The sequence below is a fragment of the Gorilla gorilla genome, chromosome 2, assembly GCF_029281585.2.
Source record: "Gorilla gorilla gorilla isolate KB3781 chromosome 2, NHGRI_mGorGor1-v2.1_pri, whole genome shotgun sequence".
NCBI classification, from domain to species: domain Eukaryota; kingdom Metazoa; phylum Chordata; class Mammalia; order Primates; family Hominidae; genus Gorilla; species Gorilla gorilla.
This window is the reverse complement of record NC_086017.1, coordinates 21,049,565-21,062,689: the sequence shown is the minus strand read 5'-3', so window position 1 is coordinate 21,062,689 and position 13,125 is coordinate 21,049,565. Positions and strand designations below refer to the sequence as shown.

The 13,125-nt window shown below is 45.3% G+C and overlaps 1 protein-coding gene across 5 annotated transcripts in view; it reads right to left on the bottom strand.

Annotated features, from left to right (window-relative positions):
* HRH1 (histamine receptor H1) overlaps positions 1-13,125 on the bottom strand; it is a 167,380-nt gene that overhangs the window by 30,496 nt on the left and 123,759 nt on the right. Inside the window, exon 1 of one of the 5 annotated variants that reach the window (XM_055381001.2) lies at positions 3,802-4,951. The exons of the other annotated variants lie outside the window; for them this stretch is intronic. The gene's annotated coding sequence lies outside the window, so the exon portion shown is untranslated. Of the gene's footprint in view, positions 1-3,801; positions 4,952-13,125 lie in introns of those variants that run through there. 5 annotated transcript variants of the gene reach the window in all.

Genomic DNA, 13,125 nt, shown 5'->3' with positions numbered 1-13,125 from the left:
CTCATGCCTGTAATCCCAGCACTTTGGGAGGCCGAGGCAAGTGGATCATGAGGTCAAGAGATCGAGACCATCCTGGCCAACATGGTGAAACCCTGTCTCTACTAAAAATACAAAAATTAGCTGGGCACGGTGGCACGCACCTGTATTCCCAGCTACTTGGAAGGCTGAGGCAGAATCGCTTGAACCCGGGAGGCGGGGTTGCAGTGAGCCAAGATCGCACCATTGCACTCCAGCCTGGTGACAGAGCGAGACTCAGTCTAAAAAAAAAAAAAAATTAACTCAAAATGCTCCACAGACCATTAAATGTAAAATGTAAACTACAAAACTTGTAGAAAAACACATTAGAGGAAATCTTCAGGATCCACGGCTAAGCAAAACGTTATTAGACTTGTGACTAAAACATGATCCATAAAAAGAAAAAACAATGAATTGGACCCCATCAAAAGGAAAATTTTCATTCTGTGAAAGACCCTGTTAAGAGGATAAAAAGACAAGGAGAAAATATTTGCCAGCCACATATCTAAGAAAGGACTACTATTTAGAATATATAAAGAACTCTCAAAACTCAACAGTAAAAAGCAGACAATCCAATGAGAAAATGGGCAAATGATATGAGGAAACATTTCATCAAATAGATGATGCAGATGGCACATCCGCATGTGAAAAGATGTTCAATATTACTAGCCATCAGAGAAGTGCAAGTCAAAACCACAATGAGATATCACTGCACAGCCATCAGAATGGCTAAAATAAAAGACAGTGGCAACACCAAATGCTGATGAAGACTGCAGAGAAACTGTATCACTCATACATTTCTGATGGGAATGTAAAATGATACAACCATTCTGGAAGAGTATGGCAGTTTCTTAAAATACTAAACATGTAACTACCATAAACTTGAGTAATTGCACTCGTGGACATTTATCCCAAAGAAACTAAAACTTATTTGCCCACAAAAAAAAACTGAACATGAATGCTTATAGCAGCTTTATTCATAATAGCTCAATGCTGGAAACAACCAGATACCCTTTGATGGGTGAATGAGCAACCAACCAACTGTGGAATACTACACAGTAGTAAAAAGAAATGCACCAGTCCTATTCCCATCAACTTGGATGAGTCTCCAGAGAATTATGTGAAGTGAAAGAAGTCAGTCCCAAAAGGTTACTAACTGTGTGACATTTATGTAACATTCCTGAAATGACACCATTACAGAAATGGAGAACAGATTAGTGGTTGCCAGAGGTTAGGGATGGGGGAGGTGAGAAGGAAAGGGGATGTGGCTATAGAAAGGCAACATTGGTGACGGAACTCTTCTGTACTCGACTGTCTTTATGTCCATATGTTGGTTGTGATATTTTACTACAGTTTTGTAATATGCTACCACTGGAGGAAATTGACTGAAGTGTATGCAGGATTGCTCTATATTATTTCCTACAACTGAGTGTTCCTAAAAGGCTTAATGTAAAAAAAACTCATATTGATACCTTGGCCGCACTCCCAGATTCCCAGCCACTATGGTTTAAAGGTCTCCAGGTGATCCAGTGTGCAGCCAGGATTAAAAAAATCAGTGGCCTAGGCCAGTGCTTCCTAAACCTTCATATGCAAATAAATTTTCTGAGAGTCTCATTAAAATGGCTCAGGAGGTCTGAGGTAGGGCCAGAGATTCTGCATCTCTAACAAGCTCCCAGGTGATGCTCATGCTGTTGGCCCACGAACCTCACTGTGTAGCAAGGGCTTTTACACTGTGGTTACATCCAGGTTGGGTTCATAAGAATTATCAGAGGAACTGTGAAATATATCGTACACTGGGATCCAGCTTAGTCGATTCAGTAGGATCCAGTAGGTCTGGACTGGTGCCGATGACTCTGTTTTTTAATAGCTCCCCTGGTGAATGTGGTGCCCAGCCAGGTTTGGGATCCAGCAGCAAGCTGCCTCTTGCTCCTTGATTCCTCTGTGTATGAGCTCATCTTGGCACCCAAGGCCAGTAATGGAATTTAAAGTTCTTGTCTTCATGCCCAGTACTTTCACTACCTTAGACCTGGAGTCAGGCCCTGGGACTTGGTCTCTCTCATCTTGCCCTGAACCTACCCAGTGGACTTCAGTCAGTGTCACCTCCCTAGAACATGCTCTGGTGTCTCCTGTCCATCACTGGCCTTCTAGAGGCCAGCCGCCTACTCCTTTTGTTCATCCTTTGGAAGCTGCCTTGGTCTAAGCTCAAGTTTGCTCTCACCTGGGATACTGCAACAGCCCCTTATCTGGCCAGCCTGCTTCCAATCTCACCCCCTCTAGTCCCCACCCATGTCAACTGCAAGCAATCTTTCTAAATCCACAATTTTCTCCTTCAGTTACTAACTTATTCCCATTATAATTCTTGCTGATCTATGTCTTTCCTATACCACCATTTACTTTATATATGTATTTAAATGGATCCACTTTTTTGCTTATTTCACTATCACATATGAAAAACAAGTTATCATTTTTTTTGTTATCTACAGAACTTTCCATAGGCATAAACAAGATCACAATAAAACAATGTGATTTAATTCTAGCCAGATATTGTGAGGAAGGCTTTGCTTTGTTAAAGAGAAACCTTAGCAAGAGTAAGATGGGTTAAAAACCCATCTTATATGGGAGGTTGAAAACCTCCCAGCACTAAATTGAGACTCTCTTGGAGGTAATCAGGACTGAAATATACAAGTTAAGACTTGAAAATCTGTGAGAGTCAATATTAATTAATGGTACATCTCTGTACCATTTACAGTCACTTCAGGTAACACCCAAGATGTGGTAAACACTGTCTTAAATCTCGTCATATATACTGTTTTGCTCCTAAATGCCTTGAAGGAAAAGTTCAAACTCCTTAGGCTGTTGGTATGACATTTCCTCCATATTTGGCCCACAGCACTCCAGCAAAAATGAACTTGCTGTCCCCAAACACCCCAGGTTCTTTCAGTTTTTGGGGGCTCTACACACAGTATTCTCTTCTCCAGGAAGAGGATGTGTCTTGCAGATTAGCATTTCATTTATGTTTACTATTGTCTCCTTATGGGCCTATTTCAGAGCCCACCTGAAACAAAGTAGGTGAGAAGAATGAAAAGGACAAAGGAGAGGTGGAAAGGTTGATAAAGAAGATGGGAAGAAAAAGGAAGGGAGGGCGGCAGAGGGAAGGAAAATATCAATGAACTTCTATTTATTCTACGAAGTCCATCTTAACTGTTCCTTCTTTTTTGAAGCTTTCCTATATCCCTTAGCCATATCTAAGCATTTCTTCTTCTGGGTTCCCACAATATTGTTTCCATATCTCTATTAAGGCATTTAACACTATATTCTTTTTTTTTTTTTGACATAGTCTCATTCTGTCACCCAGGATGGAGTGCAATGACAAGATCTCGTCTCACTGCAACCTCCACCTCCTGGGTTCAAGCGACTCTCCTGCCTCAGCCTCCCGAGTAGCTGGGACAACAGGCGCGCACCACCACGCCTGGCTAATTTTTGTATTTTTTTTAATAGAGATGGGGTTTTGCCATGTTGGCTGGGCTGGTCTCAAACTCCTCAGGTGATCCACCCATCTCGGCCTCCCAAAGTATTGGAATTACAGGCATGAGCCACTGTGCCCAGCCCACTATGTTCTACAGAATGAATTCAGGTGTCCTTCACGTAGACTTTGATCCCTACAAGGGCAGGAGCACTGTGATATTCACTTATATTTCCAGCACCTAGCCCAGTGGCTTTCAAACTTGGCTGCACATTGGAATCATGAACAGAGCTTTAAAAAAAATACTGATGCTGAGGACTCACCACTCCTGGATTTGATTCTGATGTAATTGGTCTGGGGTGTATCTGGGTTTCAGGATTAAAAGAAAAAAATTTTGTTAGAGACAGGTTCTCGTTCTGTTGCCCAGGCTGGAGTGCAGTGGCATGAGCACAGCTCACTGTGACCTTGAACTCCTGCCCTCAAGCAATTCTGCCTTGGCCTCCTAAAGCACTAGGATTACAGGCATGAGCCACTGTGCCTGGCCTGGATTTTTAAAACTCTCCAGATGCTTCCAATGCAACCAATATTGTGAATCACTTTCCTAACTAAAGCTGAATTATGGTAGGAGGAGTTCAGTAAGTGATGAATGAATAAGTAGATGAATCCTGCCTTTAACGCACCACAGTTCTGACCCAACATGACCACATTCAGAGTTTCATGTTATGCTAATTCATTAATATATTCAGGAACTATTAATTAAACAATAATGTGGTACCAGGTACTATGCTAGGCCAAGCCACTAGAGATGGAAATGTGAATAAGACTCCCAATTCTCCCCTTGTTTTTGATATGCCTTAGGGATGGCTGGGGCCTGTCCTAGTTTGTCCAAGAACTTTCTGTCCTGCTGATTAATTGGCCAGCTCCAACAGCAATCATTTCCCTAGTAACTGATAGCAAATCTTACTTCTGGCTGCTTCCTCGGGCAAGTGCTATCTAAGGACAAACTCTATTCACTCTCAGAGAGAGGAAGTTCCTAGGGGGTGTGGGCAAGTCAAGAAACCACAAAGAAAGTGGTCTTGTCTAGATCTCTTCAAGCACTCCAGAAGTGAAAGGGAGATGCTCAGGTGCAGACCAGAGTCCTGTGCAGCTCAGACAGGCCTCCTTCTGGGTGTGTATTTACATAATGAAAAGGTAAGGCCGGGCGTGGTGGCTCACGCCTGTAATCCCAGCACTTTGGGAGGCTGAGGTGGGCAGATCACCTAGGTCAGGAGTTTGAGACCAGCCTGGCCAACATGGGGAAACCTCGTCTCTATTAAAAATACAAAAATTAGCCAGGCGTGGTGGCAGGCGCCTGTAATCCCAGCTACTTGGGAGGCTGAGGCAGGAGAATTGCTTGAACCAGGGAGGCGGAGGCTGCAGTGAGCTGAGATCACGTCATGGCACTCCAGCCTGGGGGACAGAGAGAGACTCCGCCTGAGAAAAAAAAAAAAAAAAGATCTTAATCACCCCATAGGCAAATGGCATTTCCTTCCCAACCACTACGGTCCCATGCTCAGACCTACTTCAAAACTCTGCACTACAGGTGACTGAAGAGCAGAGATGATGTCCATGTGGGGTCAGCCCTGTTCTGTTCTGCTGCAGACTTTGACAACATCTTCTCTCAACTGCTGTCACAGCTTCCTAACTGGTCTTTCTGCTCCTGGTTTTGGCCTCTTTCACACAGAAGCCAAATGATCTTTCTAAAACCACAAATCCAGTTCCCCTACTCAAAACTCTTAAATGGCTGGCCACTGTTGTCAGGATATACAGAAGCACCCTGACCCCACATGTGTGATACAAGGGTAACAACCCAAATAAAACTGGACTGTTTTGCATCCAGTCTACCCATGGTATCTTCTTTTTCTTTCTTTCTTTTTTTTTTTTTGAGACTGAGTCTTGCTCTGTCACCCAGGTTGTAGTGCAATGGTGCCATCTTGGCTCACTACAACCTCCGCCTCCCAGGTTCAAGTGATTCTCGTGCCTCAGCCTCCTGAGTAGCTGGGATTACAGGCACCCACCATGACGCCTGGCTATTTTTTTGTATTTTTAGTAGAGACGGGGTTTCACCATGTTGGCCAGGCTGGTCTCCAACTCCTGACCTCAAGTGATCCACCCGCGTCAGCCTCCCAAAGTGCTGGGATTACAGGCATAAGTCACCATGCCTGGCCCCATGATCACATTAAAAAGAAATTCAAGTCCAACATCCAGAAAATAAAACGATATGGAAAAGTAACTTCAACCTTTACTGAAGACTCTCAAAGAGGCAAAACCATCACAAAGAACTTCTTCTCCCATCTGTCGCTACCTAGTGCCAGCTACAGCATCAGCTGCTCATCCTCAAAGCTTCCTGCTCTCTCTCTCAAAAACTTCAGGTTGCCTTGGTTCCCCTTTAATTCCCTTTTCCCTTCTTTCACCCACTCTTCAATCTTTCTGATTTATTGAAGGGTATCATGTAATTTCTAATATAAATGAACTTAGCTTTCCCAGTGTCCTCTTTTCTTTACTCATTACTCCAATAAGCTTGGCAAATGCCCACGAGATAAGCAAACAGGTCTACTCTGGAAACGGAGGGAGGGTGCCGGGCAATGGCTAGTATATGTCAATATCTTCGACCCATCACACAGAGCTTTTTCCACCTGGTCTCACCTTACTGTGCAGCCTCATCTCTGATTCTCCACTCTCCCCAAATAGGCCCTGCTCGTGTACACCCCATACCTTTACAAATGCTGCTCTCCTGCCGGGAATGCCTGTTCTCATCCTCTTACCCTGGCAAGACATTCAGTTAGTTCTTTACAACCCAGTTCTGATGTCACTTCCTTTTAGGCATTCCTCCGTCCCTCTGGGCTGGGTTAATTCACTTCCTTCTCCAGGGCTTCGCTGAACTCTGCACAGACCTCAATTACAACCCTTATAAAGCTGGGTTGTGGTCGGGTGCCGTGGCTCATGCCTGTAAACCCAGCACTCGGGAGACTGAGGCATGTGAATCACCTGAACCCGGGAGGCAGAGGTTGAAGTGAGCCGAGATCGTGCCACTGCACTCCAGCCTGGGCGACAGAGCGAGACTCCGTCTCAAAAGTAAATAAATAAATAAATAAATAAATAAATAAATAATAAAGCTAGGTTGTAATCCCTTAATTACTGATCAGACTTTTTTCACTAGACTATGGGTGTCACATGTGGGTCTGAGTCATCTCTGTGTCCTCAGAGCCAAGAACTGGGGAGGTGCTTAATGAAGTTACTGAATGCTCCAGAAATATGTTCCCGTCACTGAGTGCTCCAAACAGGCATTCACCTGTCCCCTCTTCCCTGATCATCCCTCGGGGATACCTGGAGTGCCTGCCAGATCAGAGTTTGAGAGATCTGCCCTGGCAGTCGCCTGACTAGGCCTACATATCCTCCCGTGTCTGGCCAGCCTTCCAGAGAGCATTCTGTCCCTCTCTCTGACTCCAGCCGGCCAGGCCTGGTTCTCACATCGTCAAAAATAAAAGGAGTTAAAAGAAGCCAAGCGATTAGGCAAGAAAAGGAAATGAAGGCATCCAGACTTGAAGGAAAGAAGTGAAACTATTTGAAGACAACATGGTCTTGTTTGTAGAAAATCCTGGGGAATCTACAAGAAAATTTTTAGAACTCACAAATGAGTTCCAGGGGCCCAAGTCCTCAGTTTGGCCTTGAAGGGGTCCCTTGGTCTCCTGGCCCTGCTCCCCCTTTCCTGTGGCACTTCCCAGCACTCCTCCTGTGAGTGGCTCTTAGCAGCCGCAGTGGAGCATCCACTTTGACGTTGCCTACTTTCCCCTCTCTTCTCCCTGCCTGGGTAGAGCCTTTGAAGAGCTTCTGTCTCATCTTCACCTCATCCCTAAAGTCCTTAAATAAGGGGCATATTTATCGAGGATAAGAATTGGACCTGTGTTATCTCATTCAATCCCCACAGCAACCTTTGGAAGTGGGAACTGTAATTATCACCCCCATTTTTTCAGATAAGGCTCTGGGAACCTACGCCCCTGGTCCAACCTCACAGTTATGAGGCCCACTGGGCTTGAAAGCAAGGGCTGCCTGACTCCAACATCCAATTTCTTTTTTTTTTTTTTGAGATGGAGTCTCGCTCAGTCGCCCAGGCTGGAGTGCAGTGGCGCATACTCGGCTCACTGCAAGCTCCGCCTCCTGGGTTCACGCCATTCTCCTGCCTCAGCCTCCTGAGTAGCTGGGACTACAGGTGCCCACCACCATGCCCGGCTAATTTTTTTTGTATTTTTTAGTAGAGACCGGGTTTCACCGTGTTAGCCAGGATGGTCTCGATATCCTGACCTCATGATCCGCCTGCCGTGGCCTCCCAAAGTGCTGGGATTACAGGCATGAGCCACCGCGCCCGGCCCGCCAACATCCAATTTCTTAACCCGAAATTTGGAAAGAGAAGTGAGGCCCTATTCTAATGCTTCCTCCCCTAGCTAGATGTATCTCTTCTTTCCCTGACCCAGACTCCAAGGCTGATAAGCTATCAGTGTGTAGAGCTGACTCTGTACTGTGATCATTTATGCAGAGCTTTTCTCTCCCCTGTTTGGCTGGAAGATCCATGGGAGCAGAGGCCACGTCTTATTCAGCCTCACATGCTAGAACTGCTTGGCACATGGTAGGCATGCACATTGCACGGCTTCAGAAAGAGTGAAACGAGATGGTTGAGGCACAATACACTAAAGAGAACAAATGTGTGTTCTCTTTTGCATGCACAGGACAGATGGCCTCAATCATATTTGGGGTGTCAGGATGATGTGGCTGGAACATGTCATGGGGAAAGGCCATCCCCCTCCTTGCTGACAGTGCCCTCTGTGTCCCCTCAAGGCTGCGGAAGAGTCATCCTGGAGAGAAGGGCCCAGTCTTCAGGGCAAGGATTTGTGTGCTCATCTTTGTTTACTGTGTGTTTGGCACAGTAGAAAATATTTGTTGAATGAATTGCTGTGTGACGCTGAACCCTTCTCTCAACTTCTCCAGGCCTCCTCTGTTAAACAAGGGGGTTGCTCAAGATCAGGGATTTTTCAAACATTCCCCTTTCCCCCTTTTCTTGGTAGCGCAACTACTGGTTTATGTAACAATTTATATAAGACAGATAGAAGCAGCTTGCTGCTGTAGCTGGAGTGGAGTGGGGGAACCCAGAGCCCTGTCTACTTGACTCCCCCTCTTTGCCCCACACTCCCCAGAGGCCCCTCAGAGCAGCTTGAGAACAGTCAAGCTGGAGGAACTCTAAAGGACATTGAAATTCGGAGAGCTCTGTAAGGAGCGTCCACATTTTTTTTTTTTGAGATGGAGTCTCGCTCTGTCACCCAGGCTGGAGCGAGTGGCGCCATCTCTGCTCACTGCAAGCTCCGCCTCCTGGGTTCACACCATTCTCCTGCCTCAGCCTCTCGAGTGGCTGGGACTACAGGCGCCTGCCACCATGCCTGGCTAATTTTTTTTGTATTTTTAGTAGAGATGGGGTTTCACCCATGTTAGCCAGGATGGTCTCGATCTCCTAACCTTGTGGTCCACCTGCCTCGGTCTCCCAAAGTGCTGGGATTACAGGCATGAGCCACTGTGCCTGGCCTTTTTTTTTTTTTTTGAGATGAAGTCTCGCTCTGTCGCCAGGCTGGAGTGTGATGGTGCGATCTCGACTCACTGCAACCTCTGCCTCCTGGATTCAAGCGATTCTCCTGCCGCAGCTTCCTGAGTAGCTGGGACTACAGGCACACGCCACCACGCCCAGCTAATTTTTGTATTTTTAGTAGAGGTGGGGTTTCACCATGTTGGCCAGGATGGTCTTGATCTCTTGACCTCATGATCCGCCTGCCTTGGCCTCCCAAAGTGCTAGGATTACAGGCGTGAGCCACTGCACCCGGCTGGAGCGTCTGCATTTTAAGAGTGGCTCTGAAAAGAGAAAATCCTTTACCACACATTTGGACAACTATTATTTAATGCGCTTCAATGGTGGAATGTAAGGGCCTTAACTAGGAGTGGGAGGGTGTAGTGTTGTCTTAGGATGGAGAGTTTATGTTTCCCAGGACCTCTAAACCCCCCCGGGTCTAGGGGGCCACTAGTTCTGCCTTACTATTTGTGCAAGCGGGCCCTGACGCACAGCTCGCCAGCAGACACTCGGCCACTGTACTTTCCCGTCAGCCTGCCATCTTCTTCTTCTAAGTGGCTATCTGCTTCACACCTACTTTTCTCCATTGATTTTTCCCTCCTCTTGTTTTCCAGAACTCACAAAAACCTCCACTGGTTCTAAGCATTTTACACAGTGCTGTGAACTTGCTGGAGGAAGTGGAATAAATGGATGAGTGATAGGCAAATCGCCCTAGATTTTGGTATTTGAGTTAAAATTCCACACGACACCTGGGATATATAATCACACAGAAACCACTTAGCTTCTTGTGAAAACAATCACAGAGTCTAGGAAATGGAAAAATAATCATAGTTTTCATAAATTGTCCCCATGAGGACCTGCTCAATGCTGGGAAGTTACAGCTGTGCACACTTCCAGCTGTGGCTGCACCCACCCTCACTCCCACCCCGTCCTGTGCCTCCTGCCACCTTGCTATTTACCCAGTTCCTGACTGTGGGTGTTCAAGAGAGCTATTAAGTGACTATTGGTATCTAGCCGAGATGCTCCCCTGTGCAATCTGAACAACTACACCATCACTGGAATAAAGGATTACTGGACACTTTTAAAGAGAAACTGATATACTCATGTTCATAGCAGCATTATTCACAATAACCAGAAGGTGGAAGCAACCCACATGTCCATCAGCAGATGAATGGGGAAACAGAATGTGGTCCTCACATACCATGGAATATTTTTAAGCCTTAAAAAAGGAAGGGCATCTGGCACGTGGTATCACCTGGATGAACCTGGAGGACATTCTGCCAAGTAAAATATGCCAATCAGAGAAAGAGAAATACTGCATGATTCCACTCATATAAAGTCCCTAGAGCCATCAAATTCATAGAGATAAAAAGTGGAACGGTGGCTGCCGGGGGCTGCAGGAAGGAGGAAAGGGGAGTTAGTGTTTAATGGGCACAGAATTTCAGTTTTGCAAAGTGAAGAGTTCTGGAGGTGGATGGTGGTGATGGGTGGTGATGGGCGCATGATTGCATGGTTGTGAATGTAGTTAGTGTCACTGAACCATGCATATAAAATGGTTAAAGTAGTATTATGGATATATATATATATTTTGAGATGAAGTCTCGCTCCATTGCCCAGGCCAGAGTGCAATGGCGTGATCTCAGCTCACTGCAACCTCCGCCTCCTGGGTTCAAGCGATTCTCCTGCCTCAGCCTCCCAAGTAGCTGGGATTACAGGTGCACGCTGCCACGCCCGGCTAATTTTTTTTTGTATTTTAGTAGAGACAGGGTTTCACCATGTTGCCCAGGCTGGTCTTAAACTCCTGAGCCCAGGCAATCCACTCACCTCGGCCTCCCAAAGTGCTAGGATTATAGGCGTGAGCCACCACACCTGGCCCCATGTTATGGATATTTTACCACAATTAAAAATAAATAAATAAATGAGAAACTAAACACCTCCTTAAAGCATTTTGACAAGGTCTAACATTAAAGGATTTGTCAACTTAAGGGCATCTTAAGAAGAAATCCTCCTGGGAATTCATGGTAGACTGAATGGAGGTGTCTTGTGGTAGAGAGCATTGATTGAGTTGTTACACTTTAAACCAAATTTTCTTATAAACTCATATTCCCACGCCCAGATACTTTGGGGGTAGTGACTCCAGACAGTCTATTTAACATTGAACTTGATTTCTCCTTCTCATCTCAGTTAAAGAATTGGGGATTGGTCTCTTTTATGCTTCTGGGGAAGCAGGATTCTGAATAAAACTGACTGTCTCTGCGATTGGTTTTCTTTTTTTGTTATTGACATAGAACAATAATAAAATCACGAAATGCAGCAAAATAATGTGTACACTATTATTTTACTTATATAAAACAGAGAAATGCAGGGGGAAAAAGTGAATCTTTGAGAGGTAGGCCACCCTTCCCTGGGGTTGCTATAATGAACCTCAACTTGTTGTTCTTTAAGTTCAGTGCAGCCCGATAAAGGAGGGCAAACAAGGTTTACAAGAGGCAGCCCAACAAGAAGGGTAAAACCAGCATGATCTTCCCTGCACAGGATGACGGAAACCAATTTACCGTCTCAGCTGTGTGTCTAAGGTGCATTTTCACCTGCCGGTGTGCATGGGCAGCCCTGCAGCTCCACACCGCCTCTTGCTAGCTGCCTACTGGAGTGGCTGCGGGCTCTGCACTGGGTTGTAGGAAACCCAAGCACCAGCAGCCTCATTCCTAAGCCCCTTGCGTATCAACAAACAGGACCCTCCACCTCAGCGGTACTGTTCTCACAGAGGACAGGGATTCTCAGGACAGTGATGAGGTAACCGGCCTCAGAGACAGGCGGCTTTACCAAGACTACACAGCAAGTCAGGGTTGGAGCTGACAGTGGCACTTGGGGTTTCTTAGACCCAGGTCCAATTCTTTTTGGAACGAAACAACTAACATTTATAGCAGTTACCCCAGGCCAGGCGTGGTGCTTGGGGATTGATAGGTATTGTTTTATTAAAGTCCCATCACAATGCTAGGAGGTAATTACTATTACAATTACTTTTCCAGATTACTAATTGAGTCTTAGAGAGCTTAAGTAATTTGCCAAAAGTCACGGAGCTAACAAAAGGCAGAATCTGGATTTTAACCTTGGTCTGCGTGACTACTCTGTTTGTAGCCAATACTTCCTTCCTTCCTTTTTCAGAACATTTTTGGTAAAAAACACACACACACACACACACATTAAGTTACCACAATTAAAATAAATAAGAAAGAAACTAAACAGCTCCTTAAAGCATTTTGACAAGGTCTAACATTAAAGGATTTGTCAATTTAAGGTCATCTTAGGAAGAAATCTTCCTGGGAATTCAGGGTAGACTGAATGGATGTGTCTTGCAGCAGATACCAGTGCATTGATTGAATTGTTACACATTAAATTAAATTTTCTTTCCTTTTTTCTTTTTTTTTTTTGAGATGAAGTCTCAACTCTTATTGCCCGAGCTGGAGTGCAGTGGCATAAACTCAGTTCACTGCAACCTCCACCTCCCGGGTCCAAGCGATTCTCCTGCTTCAGCCTCCCAAGTAGCTAGGACTGCAGGCACGCACCACCATTCCCAGCTAATTTTTGTATTTTTAGTAGAGACGGGGGTTTCACTATGTTGGCCAGGCTGGTTTTGAACTCCTGACCTCGTGATCCGCCCGCCTTGGCCTCCCAAAGTGCTGGGATTACAGGCATGAGCCACCGTGCCCAGCCTATTTATTTTTAACTGTGGCAAAATACCTACAGTAAAACACTTACCACTTTAACCATTTTATATGCACAGTTCAATGATACTAACTACATTCACAACCACGCAACCATAAACTCATTGCCACCATCCATCTCCAGAATTCTTATAATAATCCATTAATTCATGTGCTAGGTTTGTATGGTTTTCTGGAGTCACTGCTCCCTGAGGTATTTAGACATGGCAATATGAATTTATAAGAAAATTTAGGCCAGGTGCGGTCGCTCACTCCTGTAATCCCAGCACTTTAAG